General features: G+C 35.8%; 1 long non-coding RNA gene across 2 annotated transcripts in view; it reads left to right on the top strand.

Annotated features, from left to right (window-relative positions):
• The window catches only part of LOC138164098 (uncharacterized), a 30,780-nt gene extending 15,324 nt beyond the window's left edge, over positions 1-15,456 (top strand). Inside the window, exon 3 of one of the 2 annotated variants that reach the window (XR_011168995.1) lies at positions 14,562-15,456. This is a non-coding gene — a long non-coding RNA (uncharacterized lncRNA). Of the gene's footprint in view, positions 1-6,745; positions 7,508-14,561 lie in introns of those variants that run through there. The other variant, XR_011168996.1, reaches the window with a different exon arrangement.
• Positions 15,457-15,812: the final 356 nt, after the last annotated feature.

Genomic DNA, 15,812 nt, shown 5'->3' with positions numbered 1-15,812 from the left:
TATAACAGAAAATATTTTGTTTATTTCAAATGTAAGAGTTTGTGTTTATCATAATTAAATTTCATTATTATAAACAAATTTCATCATAATTAAATTTCATAGTTCAATATTCTAGCCTACTGAAGTATTTTTGGATCCTGACTGCCACTTAATGCATGCTTTTGTGTCATGTAGAGTTAACAAAAGTACCATCTGTGCCTTTGTCATCGAGTTAACAAAAGTGCTATTTATGCCTTTGTCTTTCCAAGTTAATATCAAACCAGTATTGCTTGGAAATGTCCATACTGTTCACAATAAGAGCATGAGATATAAAACACATATAACTTTGAGATATAAGAGGTAAAAAATGCCATGAGAGATCCTGGGTTCACTTAAGAATCAGAGAAATCTCCATAGAGGAAGGGATTGTATTTTCTAAAGATGGGCATGATTTTAATGGGATATTGAATTAAGGGACCTGGGTTTGAATTCTAGCTTTATCATGAACACTTATGTTACTTTATTTTTTTTTTACATTAACAAAGATTCTCATTAAATTTTATTTCAATTTCAAGGGTACAGACAAGAAATGAGTTTTACAGTTATACATAGTAATAGGCATTAGTACAGTTACTGGGTTGGATGGCTGTAGTTAGGTTGTGGACATGTTTCAGAGTGCCAAAAACTAGTTAGTTTGCCAGTCTTCACCACTCCCCATTTACATGTTATCTTTTCTGTACTTCCAACTTGGAACATTGCTGAATTTACACGATATTTAGATCTTAAAATTCTAGAGAAATCAGATAAGACAGCTCAAAGCTTTTCTGACATATTTAAAGACTGCCAAGTAAGGACCAGTAAAAAAAAATGGCTACTTTGGTGTTTTTGGCCAACATTTTTTTACCTGTAGGTAAATTTAACTTAATTTTTATTTCCATTTTTAAATTCTTTATTAACTTCTGATTTACATCATTCATTTCCATCATATTTTGAGTTGCAAATTTTCTCCCTGTTTTTCCCCTACCCACTGCCCCAAAATAGCAGTCCCACAGGATATCCCCTCCTCCAATCTGCTCTCTCCCATATTTTCTCCCATAACCCTTTTGACTTTTCCAGTAGGGCATGGTGGATCTCTATGCCCCAGTGCCTGTATATCTTATTTCCCAATTACATGTAAAATAGTATTAATAATAATAATGTATATATATACATATATATTTAAACATTTGATTTTAAAACTTTGAATTAAAGATTCATTCCCTTCCTCCCTTGTCACCCACCCTTACTGGGAAGATAAGCAATTCAGTATAGGTTGTACATGTGTAGCTAATTCAAAACAATAGCATAGTAGACATATTGTGAAAGACTGACTATATTTCCCTCCCTCCTATCCCACCTCCCACTTATTCTATTCTCTACTTTGATCCCATCCCTTTTCAAAAGTGGGTGCTTCCTACTTCCCTCCCCCCAGCTTGCCCTCCCTTCAATCATTTCCCATCTCATCCCCTTCCCCCCTACTCTCCTGTAGGGTGAGATACTCATTTAGTGTTTATTCCATTCCCTCACCAAGCCAAATTCAATGTGAATAAGGTTGACCCATTCCCTTTTGCCTTCATATTCTTCCCCTCCATTGTAACCATTTTCCCTTGACTCTTCTTTATGAGATAGTTTACCCCATTCTGTCTCTCTCCATCTCCTCTCATTATATTCCTCTCTCACCTCTTAATTTCACCTTTTAAATATCATCCTTTCCTGTTAAATTGGTCCTGTGCCCTCTATCTATGTATACCTGTAAACATATATGCACCCGTCCACATATGTATTCATATGCCCATATAGATAAATTTAACTTTAAAAAAGCTTTGGGGTCTGGCAGCTTAAAAATAAGAAAAAAAATTAACTAGTACAAGCCACTTTTGCCATTGATATAAGCATCAGCATTGCTTGGCTCCTGGCTAGTTCTTCTCAAGACACTCTGAAATTGTCATACTTGGCAAGTCAGCTGCTTGATTTTAGATAATTAGTTATTCATTAAGATCACCTTGCAGAGCCCCAACTTCACTATATGTAGATATCTATATATTTATGTATGTATATATGTAGTTTATGGTACAATCCCAGAATCTGTACTCAATAAATTGTTTATTAAATCCTTGGAAGGAAAACTTCTAATTTTTTTTAGCTCACTGTTCCCACTCAAACCTATACTTTAGATGTCCTAATGGAGTGATCTAGCTAGATTCCCAAACTAGAAAAATCAGTCCCAATGCAGTGTTTAAAATAGCTTTCAATATGGATTAACAGTGAGTTCATTTGTAAAGAAGAATCTGTACATATTTTTCCAAAAAATGGCTAACCTTCTGGTACAAAAAATAGGACAATTTGAATCACATAATATTTGTGGCTTACATATAAGTAGCAGGACAGGTGAGCTATTATTGCAGCTACAAACTGTAATATAAAATAATCACTTCAGTTAATATGGATGCTAACTCCACAGAGGTTAATTTGATGCCTACAAGTAAAAGAATAAAAAAAAAAACTTAAGCAACACTAATCAAAAACAGTATTTCTCCTGTTATCTTTAAGATCACACCAATGCATGTATTAATAAACTCCTAGACAAAACCTTAAGGAAGTTAGTTGGGTGTTAGCACATACCTCTAATTTCAACTTGTAACATCTTCATTTGAACAAACCTTTTGGTTCCATCAAAGTTGTACCGTCAACAGGGCTGTATGTGGATAGTGATACTATCAGAAAACAAAGTTATGCTAGGTGGTCAAGTCAAAAGAGCAAAAAAGAAGTAATTCAGGCTAATGCAGAAAAGTGGCTATTTACCAGAAACCCTCTCTGTATTGCTTAACCAACAGGACAATATGCTTATTATTGGGTTTGAAATTACTTTAAAAACTTGTTCCATAGCTCTTGGTAGCTTTCTTTGTGAAGGAATAAATTTGTACTCAAAATTTAGTAATCCTAAGATTTCCAATATATACATTTCATGAAATTCAACTGTGCAAAGTATTCACACTAGCTTAACACACTTAAAATACCAGTTAACAGTACTACATTAAGTCCACATGGACACAACATACAGAGGACTTGTCACTTGTGTGACTTTAAACAAGTCATTTAACCTCATTGAGTTTTCCTTTTTGAAAATTAGGAGGTTGGACTAGATGACATGTAAGGTGCCTTCCATCTCTCAATCTATGGCTATGCAATTTAACCTCAAGAGGATCCAGTATTTCAGGAATAGGAAAGAATGTAACTTCACTTGAGGGCTGGGCATCTCCTTCTAGAGATCACTTTGTTCTCTTACATTCATCACCTCTAAATTCTACTCTTCATTTTTCCTCCAGTGTTATTCCTTTTCCTCCATAGAGGAAGGGATATTTGGATTATATTTTCTAAGGATTGGCATGATTCTAATGGGATTTTGAATCAAAGGACCTGGGTTTGAATTCTGGCTTTGTAACTACCTGTGTGATTTTAAACAAGTCACTTAACCTCATTGAGTTTTCTTAGGAGGGTGGACTAGGAGACTTCCATCTCTTAGTCTATGATTATATGATTCTACCTCTCCTTCTTTCTGCTGAGTCACTGAAGTTCAATACGTAGGTTTCATCTCATACTATTCCCTTTCATAAATTAGGAATTTGGTCACAACCATCTTCCCCTTGAAATTGTAAAGGTTCTTGAGGAAAGAGACTTCATATACAGCACATCCCCAGTAACGTTCCTTACTAAACACAGTAAAGAGTCTGATCTAGGTTGGTTGGTATAGACAAAGCTCTGATAGAAACAAAATGTTAGTGATGGAAGAGGCCCTGGAGATTATTTTGTTTAATTGGCTCATTGCATAGTTTAGGAGATTGAGGTCCAGAAATGTGAAGTGAATTGTCCAAAGTCATAAGGTACTTAGTAGCAGAGCCTAAATTAGAACTCAGATTTCATGCCTTTCTCCCAATAAAATCCTTATGTTTATATAGAGGTTCCATTCTGTCTTTCTTCTATACTTTTTAATATTTTCATTAGAAGCCTTTGAAGCACAAATAAGAGAAGCCAGAGCCAGGAAACAGTTGCTGAGGAATGCAGAACTGTGAGAAGTTGCTCTTTTAGGGAAAACTCTTCAGCTAGGTTTCTTTCATGCTGACTCAGATTTGCACACTTTTGGTTAACACTCAGTCTCTGTTACTATATCATCTGTGAGTCATAGTCTTTAAAATTTTCTCAAAACATGGTTCTCCTTCATACTTCTTTTTTCCTTTGAATTGGGTCTTGTTTGCTTCTGTATACTTGTCAGCATTCAAATGTTGCCCCATCTTTCTTGGGCACCAAGTAAATGGTAACCAATTTATCATTATCTTTGTCCTTTGAAGTTTTCACATGTTGGATTTCTGTTTCCATTCCAGCTATGGTGAATAATGGGGTGATGGGTGTGTTAACCCTTGATATACTGGCCAATTTTTATTTAAATAATTTATTGATGTCATGTCTGCTCCTTGATCACTCTCAAAGTAGGCCCACTATGTGTCCTAATATTTTTAGTCCAAAACAATTTAAAACATGATGATTCTATTGAATTTTCTTTTTTATTCAAGACCTACATGTATGAAGAACTTTGGTGGAATGTATGGACTGATAAGAAGTTTAGATTCTTACCTCTTTTTCTTCACTTAAGAGACTAAATACCCATAAAAATGTCACACATATTTATAAGGTGTCCACTAAGGCCTTGCTAAGAATGGAAATTTTGAAAAATCAGAAGGAAATGTAATTTAATTCTCCACTTATAAACCCTGGGCATCAGGTTTGTAATAGTTAGACTGATAAGTAATTTGCAGCAATGAATGAGAAGCAACTGGATCAAGGAAACACCATAATGCTTCCCAGAGTCACTTTTTATGATCCATTTTTGATCCTAAAAACCTAATTTGTCCTCTTAGAAAGCAACTTCAATTCAGTTTAAGTAACCTTAATTTGTCAGGTGCTCTGCTAAACCCCTAAGAGGCTAAGTAAAAAACAAATATTCCTTGACTCTAGGAACTTATATATTTTTGGGGAGAGGGAAGGGAAAATACACATAAGAAATCTAAACTACATATAAAATAAATTCAATAGTTTCCAGGCAGGGGAGGGTCAGGGTACTGACAGTTGAAAAAATTGCAAAGGCCTTGGGGATCTGGAAATATCTTGCATAAAGCAACCAATTAATCAATTTTTATTGTGGTTGTCATTGGAACTTTTGAGTCTGAAGTTAGAACTTTGTTCATGGATATGGATTGACAGTCTTTAAAAAAATTAACCTTCTTCATTGTCCTCTTCTCAAAAATCTCCTTTAGGGAATGTGTCCCTTTATAAGCCTGTAATAACTGTTTTGTTCAGGATTCATATCCCTACATTAAGCACATCATAGATTTGTTGAGTTTTACAGTCCTGATTTCAATTGTGTGGTTACTTTATCCTGGAGGTTTGTTTTTCCCATGTGTAGTTGTAACTACAGGCTCAAAATAATATACTGCATTTAGTCTCAAAACAGAAGTGAAAATTTCTTATTTTCATTGGGCAATGATGTTTTCCTTAGTCTGAATTAAGGACCAGGAAGGAATATTTTGGTAGATTTTCTGGTTATTATATCCTCTTTTCTCTATTTTTTCTTTTAATTTATAAATTGATATTGCAAAATATCTCTATGAAGGAATAACTTATTTTTAATAGGATAGGTTAAAGCATATTCAATGGAAAATTCTTAGAAAACAACTTTACCTCCTTTAAAACACAACATCCATTCTAGTACATATTTTCTATCCTGTCCTGTCCTATCCTTTTTTATCCTATCCTATCATATCCTATCCCATCATATCCTATTCTATTCTATTTACAATTAAGAAACATATCTACTAACTCAAAAGCACTATCCTAGGTACTGAAGAAAGTAGAAAGACTAGTGAAGAGATGCTTTCTACCTTAATGGGGGTTGAGTTCCAGAAGGCAGATATGACATCTGCATTGATAATGATTTATGTATATATATGTATGTATGTATGTATGTATATATATGTGTATATGTGTGTGTGTATACAGAGAGAGAGAGAGAGAGAGAGAGAGAGAGAGAGAGAGAAAGTGATTTGTGCTCTGTTGTGCCCAGGTTCTGTGTGTCCATATGCATCTATCTAGATGTGGCCTGAAGGAGGCATGAGTAGATATTTCTAGAGAAATCTTTACCCTTTTCTAGGGAAGACCTTATTTACAGTCAAGAGAGGAATGGAAGATTGGGGCCAGAGGCTGACTACTCTGCTCTCCTCAGAGAGATGACATACCTGGCTAGAATAATATTAAATTTTGTTAGTCTTTGGAAAATAATTTGTAGATCCAAACTGAACTTCTCATCATTATCTCTTAACAGGGAAAGAGTCCCTCTAAGCTGTCTAAGAGTTGTCTCTCTTCTCACTAAAAGTCATTTCCACAAGTAACACACATAGCAAATAGCAAATAGGCCCAATTATTCAAATTGATAGCAAACAGAAATCATAGAAAGTGTACATATGAGAATATATACCAGACTGTACACAGGATGAATGGATGTTCTCATTGGAAGCAAAGCATCTCTGCTCAACCAAGAAAGAATCCCAGATGGAGAAATTTCCTAAAGGGGGAATTTCCTGAAGTGTCCAGTGTACTAAGCTGGGGATAGGGACATGATTGAAGTGCCAGGTCTTTTACAGGTTGGCTTTTTCTCAGGGTTTTTCTTTCCTTTCAGGGAACCTGAAGAGAGTCTGGAACTACAAGTCTTTTCTCTTAAAGCAGAAAGTCAGAAGACCAGGAGTTCTCCTTTCAAGTTTTTACCAGACTTGGGTTCAAGTTCTGCATCTGACACATATTATCTCTCATGCATACATAAGGCATGGACGAATCTCCACCAACAAAGAAACCATTATGCAAATGAACTTTGTAGCTTAAGTTATATATAAAATAATATATATAAGTAAATTGGAGATTAAGTGCTTTGTGAACAGGGAACATGGTATTGACTAGGGAATATTAGAAAAGGAAATGCAGTATTAGAGTTAAACATGAAAGGATTCAGCACATGAATAAGGGAATGAATGTTCCTGGTATAGTGAATAGCCTAGTAAAGGCACATATGTATGAAAAAATGGATCATGCCTGGAGGATGAGGAATATAATTTAGTCTGGCTGTTGTCAGGCAAAGAGTCTGAACTTTGCTCATAATATCTCCAATATGTATCTTGTTGTGCACTGCCTCCTCAATTAGAGGATAATCTTGAGAACAGTGATGCTATTGGTTTTTCCCTTTTTTCTTTGAATCCTTAATGCTTAGCATATTGCCTGGTAGGTAGTTGGCACTTAATAGGTGATAACTGACTGGGTAATCCATAGGTCACAGGGAGTTGCTAATGATTTTTGAGCAAAGGTGTGGCATGACCAAATAAATACACAAGGAAGACTAATCCTGCAGTACTATGGAAGATGAATTGGTGGGAAGAGAGTAGAGGGAGGAAAGCTACTGAAATAATCCAGGTGGGTGGTATAATATATACATGATTCCATACTTCAGCTAGCTGTGATGACAACCATGTGGGAACTCTATAGATACAGATTGCAATGACTTCATGCCTTAGCAGATGGTTGAATGACTTCTTATGGACAAAAAAAAAATCATCACAGCTGACCAATCTTCTCATGAGGAGTCTATTTGAATTTAGGTAGGCTGGTTCCCATATGGCAGAGAGAATCCATCACTTTTCCCAGAGTCAAAATCTTTGTCAGTTTGGTAGAATATACCAAAGCTTATACTCCACCAGCATAGCCTTTGAGAACAGATGATCAATTCTCTCTCTGAATATATACACATATATGTACGTATGCATATAATATAGATTGTATATACAGAGACAGTATGAGAACTCTTCTTATTCTGTAAATCAATCAGGGGCCATTTGATGTAAATTGGTGTTATTGGAAGAATTGAAAGGTAGCATAGATCAATGAAAGTGCAGTCTAGATAGCTGAAAAAGGAGAGTGGTCACAATATATCTCCAGCACTATCAAGGTGAGAAAATAACATCATGTGGTTGGGCTTTGGCAGGCTTATCTCTATAAATGTCTTCCTTCCTCTGATTGAATTTGCTCATGAATGAGACTTGTGAACTTAATTTTGTTTCCTAAGTAGTTTTCTCTACTATAATGAGATTTCCTTGACCAGCAGATAGGAATATTGGTGAAATGTGTTAGTCAATTACTGTTTTTATTGTAAAGGCCAGAACTATCTTTCTGATACAAATAAGCTTCATAGTTGATGCATTAAATCTGCAGAGATGAAGATCCAAATCTAGAGTATAGACAGGTAACAAGACTACTGATACTTTTCTATTCATCTCTTCTTTATTACTGTACATTATATAAAGACTCAAAAATGAGTACTTGAATATAAATCTTTACTGAGGGTCATAAGAGTTACTCATGGCCTAGGAGGAAACCTTCTCCACCCTTCTACAAATCCTCTACATTTTTCACCAGCAGCCCAAAATCCTTTGGCAGGCTGAAAGTGGCCTGCAGGTCACAGGTTATGTAGATCTGCTCTAGATTCAAATGGAAATGAATACAGTCCTGGGAGTGGGAGGAGTATCTGGTCTCTAAAAGTTAGGTTAAGTCTATTTTCATCCACTCTCTAGCCCAATGCCTCAACCCTGTATTTCTAGGGAAAACTTCTTAAATAAAGTATAGGTCTGGCTCATGTCTAGTGTTTCCACTCAAAGAATTAACAGGATTTCTTCTAGAAATACTCACTATAAAAAAGTAGAAAATATCCAGAACAGATTAGCCACTTATTTCCTCTGAAAGCCACTCAAAGTCCTTCCTAAACTAGTCACAACCCACCCACAATTTTCTAGTTTTTTATACCTTATGCCTTGTCACAAACTCTTTGATCCAGTGATCCTGGATTCCTTGCTCTTCCTTGAGCAAGACTCTCCATCTCTTGGCTACAAGCATTTACTCTGGCTAGCCCCATTCTTGGAATGTTTTCCGTCCTCATCTCTGCCTCTCAGTTTCCCTACTTCTCTTTAAGTTACAATTAAAATCCCATCTTCTACAGGAGGAGTTTTGTAACTTATCTTAATGCTAGTGCCTTCCCTCTTTTAGTGATTTCCTATTTTTCTTGTTAATAACCATCTATCTAGTAATATGCATTTGGCCCAGAACCCAAGTTCAGAGTTCCTAACCTGTACGGCTTTTACAAAAATGCCACATTGATAAACTATAGCAAAGATATTCTTCTGGTACTAAATGCACGTAAAAGTTAGTGCCCCAATTATAGTATAGAGGATAAAAATAAATGTTTTTTTTTTTTAGGAATACCGAAGTCATCCTATATCCCTTAAATTACTGAAAAGAAACTTGTTAGTTAATCCCATTATTCTGTTTTTCTCTCTCACTTCTAACATTTTTCTCCTTTGACTCCTAAAGGCCACAATCTGCTTTATTCTCATTGAACTTACTTCATCAGGTAGGCTTGTTTCCTAGCTCTTAGAGTTTTGAATATAACACTTCAATTAAATTGAGAAGAGCAATTACTTAAAGTGACAAACAGAAGAATGCTAATTAACCAGAAAGTTCACTAGGGGGCACTTAAGCTGGAGCAGTGAAAAATAAAGAGGTCCTGATTTAATGTCTTTGCCCCACTTGCTTTTGTAAAACATGGTTCTTCATTAAAATAATGCCAAAAGAGCAGAGCAGATTGCATTAACAAAGAATTAATGACTACTGGTTACAGAGACGATCCAATTTTATGTATATTTTTTACAAAGCATACAAGATTCATGATGAGGAATAAATATAATTATCTCACATTTCCCCCCCCCCTTTGGCATAAATATTTATTTTATACTTTAGTGTTGCCAAAATGCAGGATTTTGAAATCAAGCATGCTGCATTTTAAGATTTCCCTGGAATCTTACCTATATAATATTCATATATAAAAACAAAGCATCATAAATATTTGAGAGGCAGCATGGTAGAGTTTATAGAGAACTGGTCTTCAGGTCTGAAAGATCTGGGTTAAAGTTCTGATCTAAAACATGATTGTCATGTGACATTGGCTAAGGCACTTAACATCTTTTTGTCCCAGACAAATTTCTAAGGCTTAAAAAAAATGAAGAACTCAAATAGTAGAGGGAGTTCCAATGTCAATGAAATCATAGGGGAAAAAGGAGAAAGAGAGACAGAGAGAGAGAGACAGAGACAGAGAGAGAGAGAGAGAGAGAGAGAGAGAGAGAGAGAGAGACAGAGAGACAGAGAGACAGAGAGACAGAGAGAGAGAGAGAGACAGAGAGAGAGAGACAGAGAGAGAGACAGAGAGAGAGAGAGACAGAGAGAGAGAGAGACAGAGAGACAGAGAGAGAGACAGAGAGACAGAGAGAGACAGAGAGAGAGACAGAGAGAGGGAGAGAGAGACAGAGAGAGAGACAGAGAGAGAGAGACAGAGAGAGAGACAGACAGAGAGACAGAGAGAGAGACAGAGAGACAGAGAGAGACTCAGACTAAGACTAAGAATCAGATGAGATAGATTTAAATGCAAAACAGTGGAGTTTTGCATTTATTTCTGGCACCAAAAGAGACCTCACTCCAAAGCTTCTTGAGCAATGAGTGAGTGACATGTCAACTCTGGTCAAGTTATCAAGCAGTTATTAGTCATCTAGCATGGCTCAGAAATTGTGAGAAAATGCCACCAAACAAACAAACCCAAAACTGTATATATTCTCAAGGTGCTCACAGTCTAATGGGGGAAACAACATAAAGATACATAAAGACATGTATGTATAAGCAAAATAAATACAGGGTGAATTGGAGATAATCTCAGGTCAAGATATTTGTATATAAATTTGACTATAATGTGGAGGATAGATTGTAAAAGGAGAGACTTGAGGCTGGTATATAAAAGTGTATGTGAGACGTGAGTAGTGATTAGGACCTGAATGATACTGGGGACCATATAAGTTGAGAGAAAGGGATAGATAGATATGAGCAGAATCAATGAAATGGGTGTACGAACAATGTAATCTTGCAACTGGAAAAACTTGATACATGCATTGTTTCACAATTTTGTTTCAATGACTAATCTATACTCTAAATAAAGTAAAACCTTGATGCTACAAATGAGGGGGTGGGGACATTAAGGTAAAAAATTACCTGAAAAAAGTTTGGATGTTCTCAGAGATTTTAAGTTCAATATATGACCATTTTACCTCAAAGCTTGAAATAGCTGCCTTTGATTTCTGCCTCTGACAAATACTGTTCAGTTTTACACTCTATGACTCAAAGTTAAACAGCAGTTACCAAATTGCTTTGGGTAAAAGGATTTCTTCATTGAAAGTATGCCTGTATCAATGATATAACAGCTCTAGTCCAAAATAAAAAAAAAAAAAAACGATATCAACATGAGTCAACAGTGGAAAATATGGTGGCCAAAACTACCAGTGCAATCTTAGGATTCATTAAATGAGAGCTATTGTCCAAGTCTAAGAAGATGGTGGTTCATGTTCAGTTTTTGTTGTTCAATCGTTTTTCTGTTGTGTCTAACTCTTTGTGACCCCATTTGTAGTTTTCTTGACAAATATGTTGGAGTAGTTTGTAACTTCTTTATTTAGCTCATGTTACAGATGAGGAAACTGAGGCAACTAAATTAAGTGATTTGCCCAGGTTCACCTAGCTAGTAAATGTCTGAAGTCAGATTTGAACCCAGGAAGATGTGTCTTCCTGACTCCAGGTCAAACACTCTATCCACTGTGCCACATAGCCACCCCAGTCCCACTACTCCTTGGTTAGAACATATCAGGAATATGGCATGCAGCCCTGAAGGATGAATTAGAAAATATCTGAAAGAGAGAAATCACAATGGTGATGGGTTTTTAGATCACATCATATCAGTACTGGGTGAAGGAAATGCTCATATTTGGAGTGGAAAACTCAGAAGGTGCATGCCATTAATCGTTTCAAGAACTGACATGGAAAAACAATTAAGCTTCTCTTACTTGATCTCAGCAGAACTATGAAATTGCAAATAGAAATTGCAAAGAGACAGATATATGTTTTTTTCATTTGTTTGCTGTACCAAAGTAAAATCATCAGCCAGCTGCTTCAGAAAGTAGTGTATTTTGCCTCATTGGAGACCTGGAAGCAAACAAAGCCTGGGTGACCACTTCTAAGACATCTTTGCTGAGGTGACTTTTTTTCAGTTTTATATTGGACTGAATAGCCACTGAACTACCTCCCAAATATGAAATTCTATATTTTTGTCTACTAACTAGGTGTGTTTGGGGAGAAAATAGAAGACATGGGGAGGAGGAATAAGATGACATGATAGACAAATTCAAGCATTCATTTGAACAAATTATATTCTTTTAAACTGAAAATAACTCTGTCTGTAGTAGTAATAGCAGCAGCATAGTTTATTGTTCTTTGTTTGTATTTTTCCCATTTTACCTACCAAACATGCTTCCATTTTCTTTATTATCACTCCTAATCATAGTTTCTTCATAATGTAGGCCCTTGGTATAGAGTACCCTATCCCAGCTCTAAGCATATTCAATAATCAACAGACAATTTACTCCATCTTTCACACTACTGTGAAACACAAATTACCCAGAAGATCTCATCTGGTTTAAGAAGTGTAGTAGAAAGATCATTTTGAAAAGAAAAATATTCATCTTGTTCATGCCATTTACTGATATATGATCCATCAATAAACATTTATTAAGTACCTTCTCTGGTCAGGCACTGTGCTAAAAACTGGAGTTTGAAAAGAGGCAAAAAACAACCCCTCCCCTCAAAAAGCTTAGTAGACCATTCATCAAGAATATTGTAGAGGGGATTCTTAGTATGTACCAGTTCAACCCAGTTCAGCCCTTTATTGTACCAAATTGGAATGGACAAAATTTGTTAGGAGCAGTTGAATTCAAAGAAAATCTGAACAAGAAAATCAACATGCTGTTTCCAGCATTCATTCAGAGATTTCTTCCATTTTAATGAGAAGCCTTCAGTCACACTGGAAAAAAAAAGCAATGCCATACATAGCGAGGCATCATATATTTATCTCGGGTTTTAGACCTTTAATGCTATGGTGCTGCCTGGAGCAAATATTTAGTCAGGCAAATTATAAACTCATCAAAAGAAAGATTTATAAGAGAAACATTGACACAATTTTCACTATAATGCTATGAATGGAGCTGGTATAATCATCTCTCCTCACTGCATTGATATTTGACAACATACTATTCAGCAGCAGCTGTTACATTATTGTCTTTAATGCCCATAAACCAGATCATCTTGCATTATGCAGTTGAACATTTGACAGCACAAGCTCTGTCTGAGGATGTCAGCTTTGCAAAAACAGTTTTGCATCTGAGGGATTTCTTGAGTAACAGGTGCATCATTATACACACCAACAATTTGCTGTGTAAGGAGGACAATAATGTGGCATTCATTGCGTTATGATAACTAACATTAGAAAAATGAACTTGCTTAAGGGATAAATGATAGAGATCCATTTAACTGGTCAAAATGCACTTAAGCTGATGTCATTTTCAAAAGAGACAATTTGGATTCCAGGAGAGTATTTGTGGTTTAGATAAAATCCTTTTAGCACACTGCCGGGTTTCTTACTCAGCAATAGAAATACCTGGAACAAAAAAAAATTGCTTTTGTTCTTTGTTTCTTTTTCCCAATAGGATTGTGATATTTCTGAGTTAATAGAAAACTGTTAGTGCTCTTGATGTATTGATTGAATTAAAGTTGGATCTTGGCTACTTGTCCTCACCTGGTCTCTGGGGGGGGGGGAGGGGAAGGAGGCAAAGCTTAACATTTAGAGAAACTGTTACAACTGCAAAAAGAACAAATTCAAATCTTAATTTAAAATCCACTCTTGCTAGATGTCATTTATTCTCATTTACAATCCTTTTGCTCATTCTTCATCTTAGTGAGCTTTGATAACTGAGAATGGAGGCTGAACTTCCAAAATATCTGCTCAGATATTTATCTCATGAGTATTGGTGGCAGACAATACTGAAACAGGGTAGTTCTTAAAAATGAATACTTTGATACAATGATGAATCTTTGATCAATGTGATCAATTTCATAAATGAAGATCACAGCCCATCTATACCCTCTCATCCTTTGCTATTAAAACCAATAAATAGGAAGATAGGTAACATTGAGCATTTGCATTCAGTGTTGTACAATGGCAAAGCGGCTAGAAATTTTGTGGGAAGATAAAGAAAATGCTCAGGACTTGGAGTCAGAAGACGTGGGTTCACATCTTGTTACTACCTCATTGTGTAACACTTGATAAGTCCTTTAGCCTTTTTGTGTTTAAATTTTCCTGTTAATGAAATCAGCATATTACTTGCCTTAATTATAACAAATATAAGGCTGCTTTGAGGATCAAATGATACAGTTCAGTATAAAAACATTTACAAAAAGTTTTAAGTGCACAAGAAGGACTACAAATGCTCTCTCTGTCTCTATTGTTTTGTCTGTCTGTCTGTCTCTTTCTCAAGGTCTCACCTGGAAAGACTCACATGAAGTGATACTGAATGAAGTGAGCAGAACCAGGAAAACATAGTACACAGTAACAGCAACATTGTGCAATGACTAGCTTTGATAGACTTGGCTCTTCTCAGCAATGCAATGATCTAAGCCAATTCCAACAAATTCATGATGGAAAATGCCATCTACATCCAGAGAAAGAACTATGGAGCCTGAATAAGGTTGGGAGTATACTATTTGCTCTCTTTCTTTTTCATGTTTTTTCCTTTTGTTCTGCTTCTTCTTTCACAACACAACTAATGTAGAAATATTTTTAATATGATTGTACATGTATATCCTGTATCAGATTGCATTCCATCTTAGGGAGGGGAGAAAAGTTAAAGCTCAAAATCTCATAGAAGTAATGTTGAAGACTAAAACGTAACCAATAATTTCAGTGAGAAGTTCCATCTCATTTGAATAATCTAATCCAGATGCCCTAGAGAAAGAGTGCAACATAAAGAATGGAGCGGAAATGAGGAAAAGCATGGAATGCAGAGGACTGTTGAGTGAGGGATAATGGATATCTTTTCCAAGTATCTCTAAGCTAGCTATAAATAACTGAAATAACTTTTCGGGTCAAATCCTATTTACCTTACATTTGTTCTGGGCCTAGACATGTAGCCATATTCTATCTGTCTCATACAGAAGACCCTGTGCATCCTCTCCTCAGCCCTTATGAGATCCAACTCATCATTCAAAGAGAAGAATCCCTTTAAGCCAATGCGTATGATGGTTTTAACCTACCACATTAGCAATGTTCTGTGGGGATTCCTGACACATTCTTTCCCAGAAGGGAAATATTTTACCATGGAAGTGGAGGTTCCAGAGGGTACATGCAAAGCAGCTTGGCTGATAACTGCTGACTTGATGCTAAGGAATCCTTCAAAGGATAAAGAAGGCATTGGCTGATGAGAGTTAAATGTTTAGATGGAGTCAAGAATTAAGTAATTACCGAAGAGCCCAACATGAGTTAATCAACATAGTTTTCCTAATACATCATTCTCTATGCAAGCCTCATTTCCAAAAAGTTTGCTCTGCTTCCTACAAACACATTATACAGTGATGCCTGTATCAGATTACCAAACACTAGCACATAATGGCCATTTCTTCATACTTTATCATTAAAATTATCCATAAAGTTTTATTTTCAGATACAAACATTAGGCAATGACATGATATCTAAATATAAAGAAATTACAAATCAAAAGATTAATTCATTA

This window comes from Petaurus breviceps, unplaced genomic scaffold (genome assembly GCF_028583685.1).
Source record: "Petaurus breviceps papuanus isolate PSGF00001 unplaced genomic scaffold, PetGlider_PUasm1.0 189, whole genome shotgun sequence".
Lineage (NCBI taxonomy): Eukaryota > Metazoa > Chordata > Mammalia > Diprotodontia > Petauridae > Petaurus > Petaurus breviceps.
The sequence above is the reverse complement of the archived record's forward strand: the minus strand, read 5'-3'. Positions and strand labels throughout refer to the sequence as shown.